The 18116-nt window shown below is 36.1% G+C and overlaps 1 pseudogene; it reads right to left on the reverse strand.

Moving 5' to 3' along the window:
* Nucleotides 1–313: 313 nt before the first annotated feature.
* On the reverse strand, nucleotides 314–3472 carry LOC137730612 (MDIS1-interacting receptor like kinase 2-like; annotated as a pseudogene).
* Between the last annotated feature and the right edge of the window lie 14644 nt (nucleotides 3473–18116).

Below are 18116 nucleotides of genomic sequence, written 5' to 3' on the forward strand. Positions count from 1 at the left end.
TTAATTGATTGAAGGATCATTTAATTCTGAAATGGACTTGTTTAGTAGTAAGCAATGTGTGTTGTAGGGAAGGAGGGGAAACGTCTTTGTATGAGCCAAAGCACATAAATGAAATTAGCTTTCAAACAGTCAAAGTATGAATGTCGTACCGCATTTAAAGGACAAATGCATGAAGGTACATATATAGAGCCATAGCAAACAAGTGCATGAAATAATTTACACTAAGTGAAACATCTACAAAGAAACTTTCTTCCGAAAGGAAGACTCGACAGTGGGAAACTTATTGATAGAAAATATCCACTTCCTCTCATTCTTAGGCAGTCAAAGGATCTAGGGCAAGCAATTCACCGTAAGTTATCATACGTAATGGCTTCGACAAATGCAGCTTCTGGGTTGAGAACAGTTGAGAAACTTGTTTCATTTTTGGATGAGATTGCGGACTGGGATGCAAGCATGAAAACGCAATCTTCACAACAGAGAGAATTTCCCCTGCTTCTTGATGCGTTGGAGGCGAAATGCGTTGGTCTAGAACATCCATGATGGGCATTTGATGGGCTGGTAATGCAGATGATGATGACGATGAGGATGAAGAAAGCAGTGATGAGACTGATGAGAACAAATCTCCAGGATGCCTCCCTATAATTATTTCCAATGCAACCACTCTAAAGCTATAAACATCGCATTTCTCGTTCACTTCCATTGTATATGCAAGCTTTACTCAAAATACGCTCATAGCAATGAGATTATTAGTATGGGTATATAATGTTAATATAAAAGAAGCAGATTCTGGATCACCAGTAACAACCAAATTATCCTATAAATAATATCAAAGTTATATTTCAAATCAAAGAAAGTAACTCCTGCCAAACGACGAAAAGAAATAGTATTTAGCACAAAAATATCCAAGAATAAAATACGAAATTTATGCAAGATGTCAGAATCTTTTGTGTAAAAGAGAAAAAAAAAAAAACAAAAGAATATATAGAATAGAGAACAATTTTACCTGGTGCAACATATCCGTATGTGCCGGCAACGGCAATCCAATTACTTGAGTCTCCATTCAAAATCTTAGCAGTGCCGAAGTTTGAAATAGAGGCCTCATATTCAGAATCTAAAAAAATATTCTTGCTTGATATGTCCCGGTGCACAATTGGTGGCACGATATCGTGGTGCATGTATGCCAAGGCATGAGCTACACCGTTAACAATATTCACCCTTTTTCTCCATTCAACTTCTTTAGCTTCTTCATCTTTGCTCAAAATTGCAGCCAAGCTACCTCTTTCAAGAAACTCATACACCAAGAATGAGTGTTCGTGGTGCAAACAGAAACCATAAAGCTTCACAATGTTCCGGTGCCTTATCTCTGTTAGTGCTCTTATTTCATTCAAGAATCCCTTCTCCAAATTATTCGAGTCATCCCATAAGTGATGGAGTTTCTTCACAGCCACAGCGTTGACACATGACAAATTTGCTCTGTAGACGCTTCCTTGTCCTCCGCTCCCGATGCAATATATGGAATCAAAGTCTTCTGTTGCCCTTATGATTTCCTCATACATTGACTTTCCATCAAAATTCAAAACTGAAAAAGATACTTCTTCGTGCATTTTTTTTTTCTCCTTTATCCCGATGCTTCTTTTTTCTTTCCACTACCAAGACAATTGTAAAGAAAGCACAAAGAAGGAAAACTGTTGCTAGAAGGGTGAATGTGATTACAAATACCCATTTGTGGTCATTTCTAGAGCCATGCCTACAGGGTTGCAAAGATCTAATGTTGCCGCACAATCCTTTGTTCCCTTGTAAAGCTTCTAGTAGAGCTTCTTGAAATGCTCTATTGTTGGGAAGAGGACCTTCCAAGTCATTATAAGATATATCAACATATGACAAGCCGTGCATGCGGTCACAACTTGATGGTATGAAACCCAAGAGATTGTTGTGGGAAAGATTGAGAATTTCCAAACTCTCCATATTGGTGATTTCTGGTGGTATACTACCTTCAAGTGAGTTGTAACTTAAATCAAGTTCAGTCAACTGAACTAACTTCCCCAATTTAAGTGGTATTCCCTAAGAAAAGTTGTTGCTCAAATTCAAATAGTACAATTTAAGAAAGTCACCAAGATTGCTCAAAACTAACCCATTGAATTTGTTCGATGACAAGTCGAGATATTCAAGATCAATTAGCGATCCAAATTCCAAGGGTATATGGCCCGAAAGTTGATTTCCATTCAATATCAACTTCTGCAAAGAAGTCATTCTCCCGAATCCCTTCGGAATCGCCCCAACTAAACGATTTGAAGAAAGATCTAGCTCATGATTTTTTTGTGCATTGATAATATTAGGAGGTATGCTACCAGTAAGGTTGTTTCCTGCAATCAGTAGTGTTTGTAATTGTGGGCATTGTCCCCAGTTTTGAGAGATTTCCCCATAGAAGTTATTGTGGCTTAGATCCATAAAATAAAGATTTGGATAGACACCAAGGTCTTCAGATATATTTCTTGTCAACTTGTTCCCATTAAGGCGAACTCTTGTTAAGCTAGTGCAGGTTTTCAAGCTTTTGGGGATTGGACCAGTGAAATGATTGTTGTGTATTGAAAAGTTCGCAAGTAGTCCACCGTTGCAAATATTTTGGGGTAAATAACCAAAAAAAATGGTTATTATACAATAATAGACTTGTCAAATTCTTAATGTTCCCTATCTCTTGGGGGATGGAGCCAGAGAGTTGGTTATCTCTTAGGTATAAGACTTCCAAGTTGGTTAGGTTACCAATTGAAGTAGGAATCGTACCATTAAGTCGATTCCCACCCAAACTAAGGTTCACAAGAGATTTCAAGTTCCATATCTCTTTAGGAATTGAACCAGAAATATTATTTTTGTAGAGATAGAGAAGGGTAAGGTTTGTGAGGTCACCTAGGGATGTTGGGACTGAACCATTGAGTTGATTCTCAGACAAATCTGGGTCCATGAGAGATTTCAAGTTTCCTATCTCTTTAGGAATTGTGCCAGGAAAATGATTGTTAGAGAGATCAAGATAGATGAGTTTGGAAAGGGAACTGAGCTGAGGTGGAATGACATCAAAGAGATTATTGACTCTGAGGTCAAGGTATTCTAGATTGGGGAAGGACAAGAATGAAAATTGATGGAGCGTACCTTGTATACTGGAATTGTTAAGGTTTATGGCAGTGACACTTCCAGTAGTGTTGCATGAAATACCCGTCTAGAAGCATGGGGGTACCTGTGTTTTAGAATAGCTTGAAGAATTGGTGGCACTATGATTACTGGGAAAGCAAGTCCAAGAGGCAAGTTTATGGGTTTGGTTTTGAAAGGTGTCTTTCCATTTAAGAAGTGCTTTTGCTTCAGTAGAAGTACTAGCAGAAGCAAATCCAATGTAATTTGGCGACAAAAGCAGACGAAGGTAGAGTAGGAAAAGGCAATAAGTGAGAATGCATAGAAGTTTATTATATGCGAAAGATGTCATGGCTATTGTTTGTGGGTTTGGAGATATTGAAGTTTATCTACTCCAAGGCTTTAGGCCTTATATTTATAATGCCATTGATTTATACATCATCATAGTTCAGAGTCTTCCGACTTGGGAGTCAAATAAAGTCATTCCGGCATCTTCTTTCATCACTTCGCAGCCTTTAAGTCGAATTCCTTGTCTCTTAATGTCAAATAAAGTCTTTCCAATATCTTCTTTCATCAATGAGCCTGTGCTTAGGGTTAATTTATTGAAGAATTGCACTAGCTACTTAATGATGGTTTGGGAAGGCCTTGGTGTTTTTCATATGTACGCTTGATCAAGTAAATCCTCGTGCATTTTCTGTGCTTGCTGAATTTAATGAAATGAAACAAAATGAGCTTTATGATATTTTTTTAAAATTTTTAAATTTTTAAATTTGTGAACAGGAAAAATGAACTTGATGATGAAAGTGAGTTTATTCTTAAAACACAACAGAAATAGTTTTTTTTACAAGAAGCACAACAATCCCAAAATGACCCTGAGACACATGACAGTATGGCACATCGATCTTCAACTTGTTAAACTCAGTAATACCATACGAAATTCTAGAACATGTGGAAGCCACAAGAAACAAAAAGAGAAAAGTCTTGAATTTTTTTTAAAAGGCTGATCACAGACATACATGCTTTGCTCCAACAGAACACACTTTATGCAAAGTTGAACCATGTAACTGTATAATAAAATGGATAGAAAAAGGGTATTAATGCTACACTTACCAAATAATTGTATCATCTCTTTAACAGAGGTAGGACACACCAACACATTTGTGTCCCATCTCTATTCGAGAAATGATACAAATATGTGATATGAGTAGCATTTTTGACAGAAAATAGACTACAATAACCGCCCTTATTATAGTTTGAGCCGAAACACAGCGTGAAACATAAAAAAGAAGTATATCTCATAGTCTCAAGTGACTAAAGTATCAAGAGCAAGCAATTCACCACAATGTTATCATACGTAAAGGCTTTGAATCTCTGTGATGAAGTTTGTATCTTTTGTTTTCGTGCACGATGATGTCTATTGTGGTGCAGCGCCCTCCATCAAATGTCGTGTTATTGCCAAGTATTGTAATAAATGTGGACAAACCGACCACTGGGTAACAGAATGCAAGAAGCATCCCCTGCCCGTTGGACAACAGAATAATCGATATTATGTAGGGTTAAGATGCTGGATTCAATCGAGCACATACTTATTTATTTTTTCGACTTGTATAATGTCCAATCGATATTATTATATTATATAATAATACGACCACTCAAATGCATTTCATTTGAAGGTTTCCTTCCATTGTTGTTAAGTAGTGCTACACTTTATGTGTACCATCACTTGTATCATCTCTCTAAATTCTCTCTTTCCTCTTCTAACGTCATTTTTTATGCCCGCCAGAATTACCTCATGAATGCCGGCAATCTGTCAAATTTTTGGCCGGAATTCACATCACTTACTGCCAAGACTAAGTTGAGGTTTTGGTGTGACTAAATGGAATGAAGAATGGTTTTAAGTGAGTTAACAGGGTTTAAGAGTGCATTTAGTGATGGATATGTGCCAAACTTCAAAAAGACCACAGAGAATAGAATGTTTGAACTCAGAGTAACATTTGACCGCAGAAGATTTGAACTCAGAGTTGGGAGTCTTCCGCTAACTCCACATCACCGTTTGGGTGCAATTTCAAACCTCTGGTCAAATTGATAAAATGAAATCATAGAATAGAATGCTTTAGTGGATGTTATCATGGATAGCAAAGACTAAGAGATCAATTGCCTGCTAGCAAGTTTCACACTAAGGAAAAAAATTAATTAAATTTATAATGAATAGAAAGAAATACAAGTGAAGAGCATTGAATGCTACGAGCATTGAATGATTTCGATTGAGTGCTAAGTGGCTTACTTTGAAAGGAGATTTTTTTTATGCTACGAGCATTGGAAGGTATGGATTAGGCCTGGCAAACGGGTCGTGTCTGTCGTGTTCGTGTCGTTTTCGTGTAACACCTGTTATCTTAACGGGTCGTGTCGTGTCACACCCGTTATCTTAACGGGTCCTTAACAGGTTGGGTAAAGTGACCCGACCCGTTAAGAAAAAAAATTATATTTTTTTTAAATTTGCACATACCACACATTGCCATATAAATATTACTTCAAAACCTTAAAACATTTGTCGTTTAAGTATTATATCTACACTCAAAAATAAGAGCTTAATAAAAAAATAATACATACACTACTAATCTATTACAAATATTAAATGTGCATGGATATGCAAAATGAAAAAGTTTTTGTTTTCAAGATTGTAAGTCTTTCTCAAAAGTTTACATCTTTATCTACAAAATCTTCAATTTACATCGATCATCATGAAATTGTATTGAAACTTTGGCTTGATCTATTACCTTGAAGAGTTATCTTGAAGATGTTAGTAAGGTTTTGTACGTCAGAACTCTCTTCCGCATAAACTAAGTATAGAAAAACCAAACATTAAAAATCATTCAAATTATGAGAAGTTTACCAAAATAATTATGAAAAGAAATAAAATAATAATACTATTGTAACATCCCACATCGCCCAGGGGAGTGATCCTTAAATGTATATTCTCATCCCTACCTAGCACGAGGCCTTTTGGGAGCTCACTGGCTTTGGGTTCCGTTGGAACTTCGAAGTTAAGCGAGAAGGAGGCTAGAGCAATCCCATGATGGGTGACCCACTGGGAAGTTGCTCGTGAGTTCCCAAAAACAAAACCGTGAGGGAATGGTAAGCCCAAAGCGGACAATATCGTGCTACGGTGGTGGAGTCGGGCCCGGGAAGTGGTCCCGTCCGGGCTGGGATGCGACAATTGGTATCAGAGCCAATCCCTGGCCGGAAATGTGCCGACGAGGACGTCGGACCCCTAAGGGGGGTGGATTGTAACATCTCACATCGCCCAGGGGAGTGATCCTTAAATTTATATTCTCATCCCTACCTAGCACGAGGCCTTTTGGGAGCTCACTAGCTTCGGGTTCCGTAGGAACTCCGAAGCTAAGTGGGTCACCCATCATGGGATTGCTCTAGCCCCATTCTCGCTTAACTTCGGAGTTCCTATGGAACCCGAAGCTAGTGAGCTCCCAAAAGGCCTCGTGCTAGGTAGGGATGGGAATATACATTTAAGGATCACTCCCCTAGGCGATGTGGGATGTTACAACTATACCATATAAAAATATATTAAAATAACCATTAAATCGTGATTTTTCGTATATAACCGTCGAAAAGCTTTGTTCCGTTACTTGATCTCTAAATGTTTGTTTTTTGTGATTTTTTGTTAATGTGATCTCCAAGCATATACAAACAAGTTTGACGGTTTGAATCATTGAAATTAGTTTTGGAGAATTCGTATCCCAACAAAACGATAGATTGACTAACACTTAGAGTTTATTTATACTTTCATTAAGTATAACATAAGATTTTGTGGTATCCACTTGTGTAAATATTTTAAATTGAAGATCGAATTCATTCATTGTATTCATATAGGGTCAAAGAGTGTACCTGTAAAAAAATCATCAAAATCGGAGTTAAAATAACCATTAAATCGTGATTTTTCGTTTATAACCGTCGAAAAGATTTGTCCCGTTACTTGATCTCTGAATGTTTGTTTTTTGTGATTTTTTGTTGATGTGATCTCCAAGCATATACAAACAAGTTTGACGGTTTGGATCGTTGAAATTAGTTTTGGAGAATTCGTATCCCAACAAAACGATAGATTGACTAACACTTAATAGTTTATTTATACTTTCATTAAGTATAACATAAGATTTTGTGGTATCCACTTGTGTAAATATTTTAAATTGAAGATCGAATTCATTCATTGTATTCATATAAGGTCAAGGAGTGTACCTGTAAAAAAAATCATCAAAATCGGAGTTAAAATAACCGTTAAATCGTGATTTTTCGTTTATAACCGTCGAAAAGCTTTGTCCCGTTACTTGATCTCTGAATGTTTGTTTTTTGTGATTTTTTGTTGATGTGATCTCCAAGCATATACAAACAAGTTTGACAGTTTGGATCGTTGAAATTAGTTTTGGAGAATTCGTATCCCATCAAAAAGATAGATTGACTAACACTTAAAGTTTATTTATACCTTCATTAAGTATAACATAAGATTTTGTGCTATCCACTTGTGTAAATATTTTAAATTGAAGATCGAATTCATTCATTGTATTCATATAGGGTCAAGGAGTGTAGTTGTACAAAATCATCAAAATCAGAATTAAAATAACCGTTAAATCGTGATTTTTTGTTTATAACCGTCGAAAAGATTTGTCCCGTTACTTGATCTCTGAATGTTTTTTTTTGTGATTTTTTGCTGATGTGATCTCCAAGCATATACAAACAAGTTTGACGGCTTGGATCGTTGAAATTAGTTTTGGAGAATTCGTATCCCATTAAAACGATAGATTGACTAACACTTAGAGTTTATTTATACTTTTATCAAGTATAACATAAGATTTTGTGGTATCCACTTGTGTAAATATTTTAAATTGAACATCGAATTCATTCATTGTATTCATATAGGGTCAAGGAGTGTACCTGTAAAAAATCATCAAAATCGGAGTTAAAATAACCGTTAGATCATGATTTTTCGTTTATAACCGTCAAAAAGCTTTGTCCCGTTACTTGATCTCTGAATGTTTATTTTTTGTGATTTTTTGTTAATGTGATCTCCAAGCATATACAAACAAGTTTGACGGTTTGGATCGTTGAAATTAGTTTTGGAGAATTCGTATCCCAACAAAACGATATATTGACTAACACTTAGAGTTTATTTATATTTTCATTAAGTATAACATAAGATTTTGTGGTATCCACTTATGTAAATATTTTAAATTGAAGATCGAATTCATTCATTGTATTCATATAGGGTCAAGGAGTGTGCCTATAAAAAATCATCAAAATCGGAGTTAAAATAACCGTTAAATCGTGATTTTTCGTTTATAACCGTTGAAAAGTTTTGTCCTGTTACTTGATCTCTGAATGTTTGTTTTTTGTGATTTTTTGTTGATGTGATCTCCAAGCATATACAAACAAGTTTGACGGTTTGGATCGTTGAAATTAGTTTTGGAGAATTCGTATCCCATCGAAATGATAGATTGACTAACACTTAAGAGTTTATTTATACTTTCATTAAGTATAACATAAGATTTTGGGGTATACACTTGTGTAAATATTTTAAATTGAAAATCAAATTCATTCATTGTATTCATATAGGGTCAAGGAGTGTACGTGTAAAAATTCATCAAAATCGGAGTTAAAATAACCGTTAAATTGTGATTTTTTGTTTATAATCGTCGAAAAGCTTTGTTCCGTTACTTGATCTCTGAATGTTTGTTTTTTGTGATTTTTTGCTAATGTGATCTCCAAGCATATACAAACAAGTTTGACGGTTTAGATTGTTGAAAGTAGTTTTGGAGAATTCGTATCCCATCAAAAAGATAGATTGACTAACACCTAAAGTTTATTTATACTTTCATTAAGTATAACATAAGATTTTGTGCTATCCACTTGTGTAAATATTTTAAATTGAAGATCAAATTCATTCATTGTATTCATATAGGGTCAAGGAGTGTAGCTGTAAAAAATCATCAAAATCAGAGTTAAAATAACCATTAAATCGTAATTTTTTGTTTATAACCGTCGAAAAGCTTTGTCCCGTTACTTGATCTCTGAATGTTTTTTTTTTTTGTGATTTTTTGCTGATGTGATCTCCAAGCATATACAAACAAGTTTGACGGCTTGGATCGTTGAAATTAGTTTTGGAGAATTCGTATCCCATTAAAACGATAGATTGACTAACACCCAGAGTTTATTTATACTTTTATCAAGTATAACATAAGATTTTGTGGTATCCACTTGTGTAAATATTTTAAATTGAAGATCGAATTCATTCATTGTATTCATATAGGGTCAAGGAGTGTAGCTGTAAAAAATCATCAAAATCGGAGTTAAAATAACCGTTAGATCATGATTTTTTGTTTATAACCGTCGAAAAGCTTTGTCCCGTTACTTGATCTCTGAATGTTTGTTTTTTGTGATTTTTTGCTGATGTGATCTCAATGCATATGCAAACAAGTTTGACGGTTGGGATCGTTGAAATTAATTTAAGAGAATTTGTATCCCATAAAAACAATAGATTAACTAACACTTAGAGTTTATTTATACTTTTATCAAGTATAACATAAGATTCTGTAGTATTCACTTGTGTAAATATTTTAAATTGAAGATCGAATTCATTCATTGTATTCATATAGGGTCAAGGAGTGTAGCTATAAAAAATCATCAAAATCGAAGTTAAAATAACCGTTAAATATTGATTTTTCGTTTATAACCGTCGAAAAGCTTTGTCACGTTACTTGATATCTGAATGTTTGTTTTTTGCGATTTTTGCTAATGTGATCTCAAAGCATATACAAATAAATTTGACAGTTGGGATCGTTCAAATTAGTTTCTGAGAATTCTTATCCCATCAAGTTCCAATGGTGTGTGTATATATATATATTTATTTATTTATTAAGTAGATTTAAATCTATTTATTTTGTACGTATAATTGACTGGTACACGGAGTAGTACATCACTTGTGTCATTATAAAAATAGTGAGATATGTCATATGTGTGATAAAAAGTTAATAACTTAAAAAAAAAAAAAAATTTCTCACCACTTCTATTAATTTTCATTTTTCCCTCTCTTTTTTGTTTCATTTTCAACTTTTCTTATAATTTACATTTTTCCCTCCAGCATCTTTCCCTAATTCCCTCACTTTTTTGTTTCATTTTCAACTTTTCTTATCATTTTCATTTTCCTTCCATTTTTCTTCAAAAAGGGCGACAGGAATGGAATGAAATCAAATTAATGGATGCATCATGCATCATGCACATTAATTAATAATTATTATAGTTTTTATAAAATTTAATTCAAAATTAAATATATATATATATATATATAATTATATAATTATTATAGATAGTTAATATTTTGGGGATATAATTATTATAGACTTTATAGTTAATTTAATATATATATATATATATATTATAGTTTTTAGGGGTATAAAATTGTTAAATTAATGTATATAATTATTACAATTTTTTTTTAGGGTTATAAAATTATAAAAATAATTTTCTACTTATCGTGTATCATGTTACCCACGTGTATACCCGAATCAACCCGTTATCTTAACAGGTGCTTATCAGGTTACCCGATAACGACCCGATTCGTTATCGTGTCGATCCGAACACCTGTTAATTTCGTGTCGTGTCGTGTCAGGTTATCGGATCGTGTCAGGAATTGCCAGGCCTAGTATGGATTGGTTTGAATTATTGTTTCTATTGTCATTGCATGAATCAAGACCATCCAATGCTTGTAGCGTTTAGAATTTGTTTAAGTAACCGTTACTAAAATGTTCTGAAATCGGAATAAAAAATGATATGATTCCATAAACTAATTCCATAGAATCAGAATATAAATCAATATGATTACTTCCTAAATCAAATATTTTATATGCTTTTTTACACAACTTGATATAATATATAATGGTGTAAAAAAACTCAAATTGCTATTTTGTTTCATAGACACACTAAAATGTTTTTATTTAATTAAATTTGAGTACGTAGAAAAAATTACAGAGAGTAGACTTTTAATGTTTCATTTTATATTGAGACAACACCTTTTCAACATTTTAAGAAGAGCCAATTTTTCAAACAGGTGTATGATGACATCATTGGTGTTTTTTTTTCCTTCTAAAGTTTAAATTATGAAAATACTCTTTGTATTTGAAACGGAGAGTGAAGTGATAAATATGTACATAAAAGTTAAAAATTCTTTGGCGAAACAGAGCGACAGAGAGAGTGTGAGAGAAGCAAGATATACCAACCATGGTGAAGGTCGGGAAGAGCTTATTTTACACTTACGATTTGCTCGCCACGGCATCACCACCCCTCCTCATCTCCTTATTCTGCCCTTACCTTTTATTTATTTTTAGGGTTGATTGGGATTGTGGTGCTTTGAACAAAAAAAACAAAATAACTTATTAAAAAAATCAGGAACGTTAAATGTGTTTGGTAATTTTTATTTATTTATAAAAACTACTGTCAATAAAAATAAAAATCATAGAAAAACAAAAGCAGGATGCTTCTAATTTTTTTTTTTTTTCAAAGCAAAGTAATCAATGCTCACTTAATGAAAATTTCAAATGACAAGTAGTCCCTCACATATTTTACAAAATTACAAGATTTACCCCTATATTATTGTCTTTGATAATTACTAGCCGATGAGCACACACTTTCTTTGTGTGAACAATTTCATTTTATTTTTTGTTTTTTTTTTTATTAAGGAGTGTGATTAGTTTTTAAAATTTTAAAAAGAGTATGAAAAAATGATGGTGAGACAATTTCTCTTAGTAAGTGCATTTTTTTTCTATACTATTATTTGTGTGTGAACAACTTAATAAGTGCATATTTTTTTAATATTACATAATTAATGTTTTGCCCTCTTTTTGTAAATATTGTGTAGGGGTGTGCTATCCACACACCTATTTTCATTTCTCACACACCCTTTTTTAATTTCTGTCCGTTGATCTTCTTCACATCCGATCTGATGACCGAAAATTAGAAGGGTGTGTGAAAAGTAAAAAAGGGTGTGTGGATATCACACCCTTATTGTGTATCAAAAGTGAGGGTAAAATAGGAAAAATAGAGATATGATTGTTATTTTGTCAAGAGGCACAAAATTACTATTTAGCCCTCCTCATGGTCAACATTGTGTATTCAAATGTGAGGGCAAAATTAGAAGAAAAGGGGGCAAAAAGCTGACAAGCCCTTTTCTCTTAATAGAATAGATTATATCACATTAAATATCATATCTTTTTTTAGTCATTTTTCATATTCAAAGCAATTTATATAAAAATTTACCTAACACTTAAACACTATTTTTTTTTATTAACAGCACTTTTACAAAGAAAATTTTACCAAACACTCAACAACTTTATTTTAAGCTGTCTATTCTCACAGTACAACATAATCAATTTTTTTTTTTTTAAAGCACAGCAATACCAAACTAGCCCTTAGGTGATGGGTTTTACCAACTTTTTGGTACAATCTCCACAACAACAACACATATATGTTTTTTGCATTATTTTCTTCTCTTTGTTTCAAAATAGAATTAGAGATTTGGAGATATGTCTGCATATAGACTTATCACAATCTTTTTACTTTTCATGGAAATTGCATGTAACATCCCACATCGCCCAGGGGAATGGATCTTGTAAGCCTTATATGTATATTCCCATCTCTACCTAGCACGATGCCTTTTGGGAGCTCACTGGCTTAGGGGTTCGTAGGAACTCCGAAGTTAAGCGAATTCGCAGGAGAACAATCCCAGGATTGGTGACCTATTGGGAAGTTCTCGTGTGAGTTCTTAGAAACAAAACCGAGAGGGCGTGGTCGAGGCCCAAAACGGACAATATCGTGCTACGGTGGAGTCAAGCCCGAGATGTGGTGGGGGCCCGAGCGGGGATGTGACAATTTGGTATTAGAGCCAATCCCTGGTCAGAGTGTGCCGACTAGGGCGTCGAGCCCCTAAAGGTGGATTGTAACATCCCACATCGCCCAGGGGAGTTGATCATGTAAGCCTTATATGTATATTCTCATCTCTACCTAGCACGAGGCCTTTTGGGAGCTCACTGGCTTCGAGTTTCGTAGGAAATTCGAAGTTAAGCGAGTTCGCACGAGAGCAATCCCAGGATGGGTGACCCACTAGAAAGTTCTCGTGTGAGTTCTCAGAAACAAAACCATGATAGCGTGGTTGGGGCTCAAAACAGACAATATCGTGCTACGGTGGAGTCTAACCTGGATATGGTGGGGGCCCGGACCAGGATGTGACAATACAGGTGTCAAAAAACACATATTGGGAGAGTGCCCCCACCTCCCTTAGCTAGCTTTTTGGGTGTTAGATTAGGAGAAGAATTTGGCTTCCTTTTTCATTGAGCAAACTGCAAAGCATTTGGTTTCCTTTTCCTTTTAGTTGTTGTTCAAACCAAACAAATTTTGAAACACCTTCGCTTTGCTTTTCTCTCCAAAATTTCACCGTTTTATTTCAGCCTCTGTTAACAAAATAAATTTTTGAGAAAACCATGATTTGAATTATAAAATGAAAAAAATAATCCAAGATCTCGATTTTGTAAGTGAAAATTTATCAAGCACAATTACAATTTGCTAAACCACTAGATATACTAGGAAATTTTGTAAACATTGTCATTCATAGAAATGAATAAAATGTGAGGAAGAGAGGTTTAAATATACAATACTGATTCTATTAAAAAGGTATACAAAATTGATTTTACATATTTTTAAACTAATTTTGCAAAAATGGTTGAGAAGGGGTTTGACTGATATGTACTTTTGTTTAAAGTATACAAACTAATTCTAAGAAAATTATACAAGCAAATTCTACTAAAAAGTATTCAAATGATTCTACATATATTTTAAACTGATTGTGCAAAAATGGTCGATGGAGAGGTTGGACTGATATCATGTATGTAAATTGCTAAAATTATTCAAACTGATTCTACTAAAATTATTCAAACTGATTCTACTCAAAATTATAATAATAAAAAAAATTAAAAATTAAAAATTAAAAAAAAACTGATTCTACATATATTTGGAACTGATTATGTGAAAATGATCGAATATGGGTTGGACTGATAGTATCCATATAGTTTTGATGAAAATATACAAACTAATTCTACTAAGAAGTATACAAAACAGATTCTAAATGTATTTGAAACTGATTTTGCAAAAATAGTTAAGGACGAGTTGGATTGATGGTAGGTATGTAGTTTTGTTGAAAGTATACAAAACTATAGAAACTAATTATACCAAAAAAATATACAAAACTGATTCTATATATATTTGAAATTGATTCTACAGAAATAGTCAATGAGGGATGGACTGATCGCATGTATGTAGTTTTGCAGAAAATATACAAATTCATTCAACTAAAACAATACAAACTGATTTACTAAAAAATACACAAAACAAATTCTACATATATATGAAATTGATTTTGCAAAAGTGGTCAAAGATAAAAGGTTATGCATAGCCGAAATCATAGGAAGCACAACAAAGGTAGAAGAAAGTAAGTGGCTCAATCCCTCGATAATCTAGAGGGTGGATTATCATTGAAGAAAGTAAGTGGCTCAATCCCTCGATAACCTAGTTCCACACTCTTTTAAAACTCCAAAAACTCTCCAAACACTTTTTCTCTCTAAATTCTAACTTTGGCATCGGAGGTTCTTCAGCCAAAGCCCCCCTCCTCATTCATCGTGGGCGCATGAGGCACTTGGCCTTGACCTAAGGTGTTAATTGTTTTGTAGGTGTAATTTTGTCCAAGATCAAGAAGGCGGAAATTTGCATCTACAAATTGGTGCTTTCATTGAGAGTTGAAGTACACACACTCGTAGAAGACTCTAGCATAAAAGGTTTTTCTCTATTTTTTCTTGTCCATTTGTATATTTTTTGTACGCTCTTATTATTAGAATTTTTTATTTGCAAAGATTCTTTGATAAAACATAAAAAAGAAATACAATGGCTAGAGATTTAGAAAATTCCGCAAGTGAAAATTCCAATATTCAAGAAATAGGACTGCGGCGATCCACGAGGCTAAATATGATTATAGGTGGAGCGACACCACCGCTATGAGGCACCTCCATGGCAACCACTGCGGTGGCCACCACGGCTCCCACCCGTGGCAAGGTCCATGGCACCACTACCACGACCCAAGCCATGCCATCCAAGCTTGCAAAGGCCACAACCCAAGACATGTCACTCTAAGCCCAACGCGTTGCCAAGCCGAGCCCAAGCCTTGCACTTGCATGCATCACGCATTGAGCAGCCTGTTTTTGCAGCCCAACCTGCTCCCGTGGCTCCTACCAAGTAGGCCACTCTCGTGGCCCAGCCTGCTCCCGTGGCCCAGCCTGCTCTCGTGGCCCAACCTGCTTCTGCGGCCTAGTCTGCCCATGTGGCCTACCAAGCAGCCCAAGTTGGCCCAAGACTATCGCAACCATCCGGACCTACCATCAAGCCGGGGGCATTTTCACCATATTTCTTCGCGGATTTAACATTTCCCAACTCAAATCTCGCGCTCGGAGCCTACCACACTTCCACTGCTTAATGAGGCATATTCCTTCCAAACTCTTCTAATCCAAATGGCAAACAACACTTATCTCGACAAGTCATAGAGTTGACGAGCGCACTTGCACAACAGACAACATTGGTGAATCAACTCTTGCAACGCATCGAGATCCAACGTGCCCCGGACGAGGTGTCCCCAAGTAGGAGAAAGGCAGATGAACCTCTCCATCAGCGTCCAGGCAAACATCCCATCAACCAGCCACGATCTAAGCGTTCTAGCAGTTTACGCTCCCGCTTGGGTCATTGGGATAGAGTATATTCTCATTTTAGCGCGCGGATGAGCGTATATTCCCGATCAAGCCCATGGAAGAGCATACGTTCACGGTTGACGTCACACTCCAATTATCAACATGGACAACCTTCCAGGCGAAGTATTCATTCACAACTAGGCTCACAAGGAGTATTTTCCATCTCACATTGGAGTAGGCAACACGGCAGATGGAGAGAAGCAGTCACTTAATCCGACTTAAGTTCAATCAGCAGCCTGCGAGTGAAACTGACCATCTCTTCAGCATCGTAAAAGACCCTTGGGAGATAATTCGCGATTATGTTAAGAGGTTCAAAGCGGAGAAGGCCAAGGTTGTTGGCTGCAACGAAGACATAGCAACGGCAACATTTAGAAATGGGCTTCCCACCTAACATCCTTTATTCAAAAAACTGATCATGGGAGAAAAACTGACCTTAGCAGCTTTGTATGCTTTGGCAGAAAAACATGCACTATGGGACGAGGCTAACCAATCTAACAAAAATGAGTCAGAAAAAAAGCACATGGAACATTCCTGAACCAGAGAAGACTCAGCGCTTGAAACATTCACAAAGTTCACAATTCCAGTCCGTCAAATTCTCGGCAAACTTAAGAACGAACCTTGGTTCGAACTGCCGTCACCCATAAAAGGCGATCTTACCAAGCTGGATTATACAAAGTATTGCGCATTCCATCAAGGATCGGGCCACACTACCAATGACTGCCTAAAGTGGAAACAGTACCTTGAAAAGCTGACAAATGAGGGCCAATGCGATGAGTGTCTTGACAGGTCAACAAAACGGACTACCAAAGCAGAGGAAGTCTCCATCACCCCCTGAACCTCATTTGGTTTTTTTTTTCCAAATAAGTTCGAAGTCTTAAGCATCTCGACGAATAAGGCTTCACAAGCTGAAGATTATCTAGTTTGTTATGCAGTTTCTACCTTCCGACATAGTTGATTTATTTCCTTATTCTTAATGAAGATTCAAGAAGTTATTCATAAGCCTGGCTCAACTGCTATCCACAACAACTGCTAAAAACCCTTTATGGGTCTGCTCTCCAGTGTGAGAGGATAAACTAATTGCTTTCCAGTGCGAAAGGGTAAACCAATTCCCCGACACCCATATGGGCTGCTCTCTAGTGCAAAAGGATAAACTAATTGCTCTTTAGTGCGAGAGGGTAAGCCAATTCCCCGACACCCGTATGGGTCTACTCTCCAGTGTGAGAGGATAAACTAATTGCTCTCTGGTGCGAGAGGGTAAACTAATTGCTCTTCAGTGCGAGAGGGTAAACTAATTGCTCTCCAGTGCGATAGGGTAAACTAATTCCCTGACACCCATCTGGGTAAGCTCTCCAGTACGAGAAGGCCACATAATTTAAAAGATCGAATGCTTAAAGATCAACTAGGCAGCAAATGGTCAGGGGGTAGCAACCACTTTTGCACTTAACAGTTCACTCATCCGACACTTCATCTTCAGCAGCTCCAATCTTGGCAGCTTTATCCTTCACTGCTCCATCTACGACAGCTGAGAAATCAAATTCAAGCAGTTTCCTCATTTTTGGCAAGCAGCCTAGACATGGCAGCCCAAACCGTTACCCATGCCACGCCACTTCCTCGGCCCATGCCGAGCTAATCCTTGGCTTCAATCAAGCTGAGCAACATAAGCAATGGCCCCTGCCAGCCAACGTGCCGCACCACCCCGATAGCTGCCTCGTGGCAGCAACTCCCAAGAAGAAGGCAAGGAGAATTAAATTTTCCTTACATCAGTGCGGCGCAGAGAAAACAAAGAAAGTAAGGAAAGAGGGTCATTTGCACGGGCAAGTGTAGAAGATTGCTAAGGGAGGGGGAACAAATACCCTCTAAGCTTCCTCTCTCTTGTAGGGTAGAATAAATCGTTTTCCAAAGTTGATTTAACAACCCACTTAAGGTGGACTTAAATAGGCTTTGAGAGAAATTTATTTCCCTTTCCTAGAAGGATCTAATTTCATATTAAAGAGGGAATCTACATCAAAATAAGAAGCAGTCATAAGTTTCCTAGAGCAAGAAGATCTCTACACCTGCTGCCCTTTCCTACGAGCAGCCCAGCAGGTGTGGGGGCATTTGTGGAGCCAAAAATAATCAATAGGCGACACATGGATTTTTAGGTGAAGAGGA

This window comes from Pyrus communis, chromosome 1 (assembly GCF_963583255.1).
Source record: "Pyrus communis chromosome 1, drPyrComm1.1, whole genome shotgun sequence".
Taxonomy (NCBI): domain Eukaryota; kingdom Viridiplantae; phylum Streptophyta; class Magnoliopsida; order Rosales; family Rosaceae; genus Pyrus; species Pyrus communis.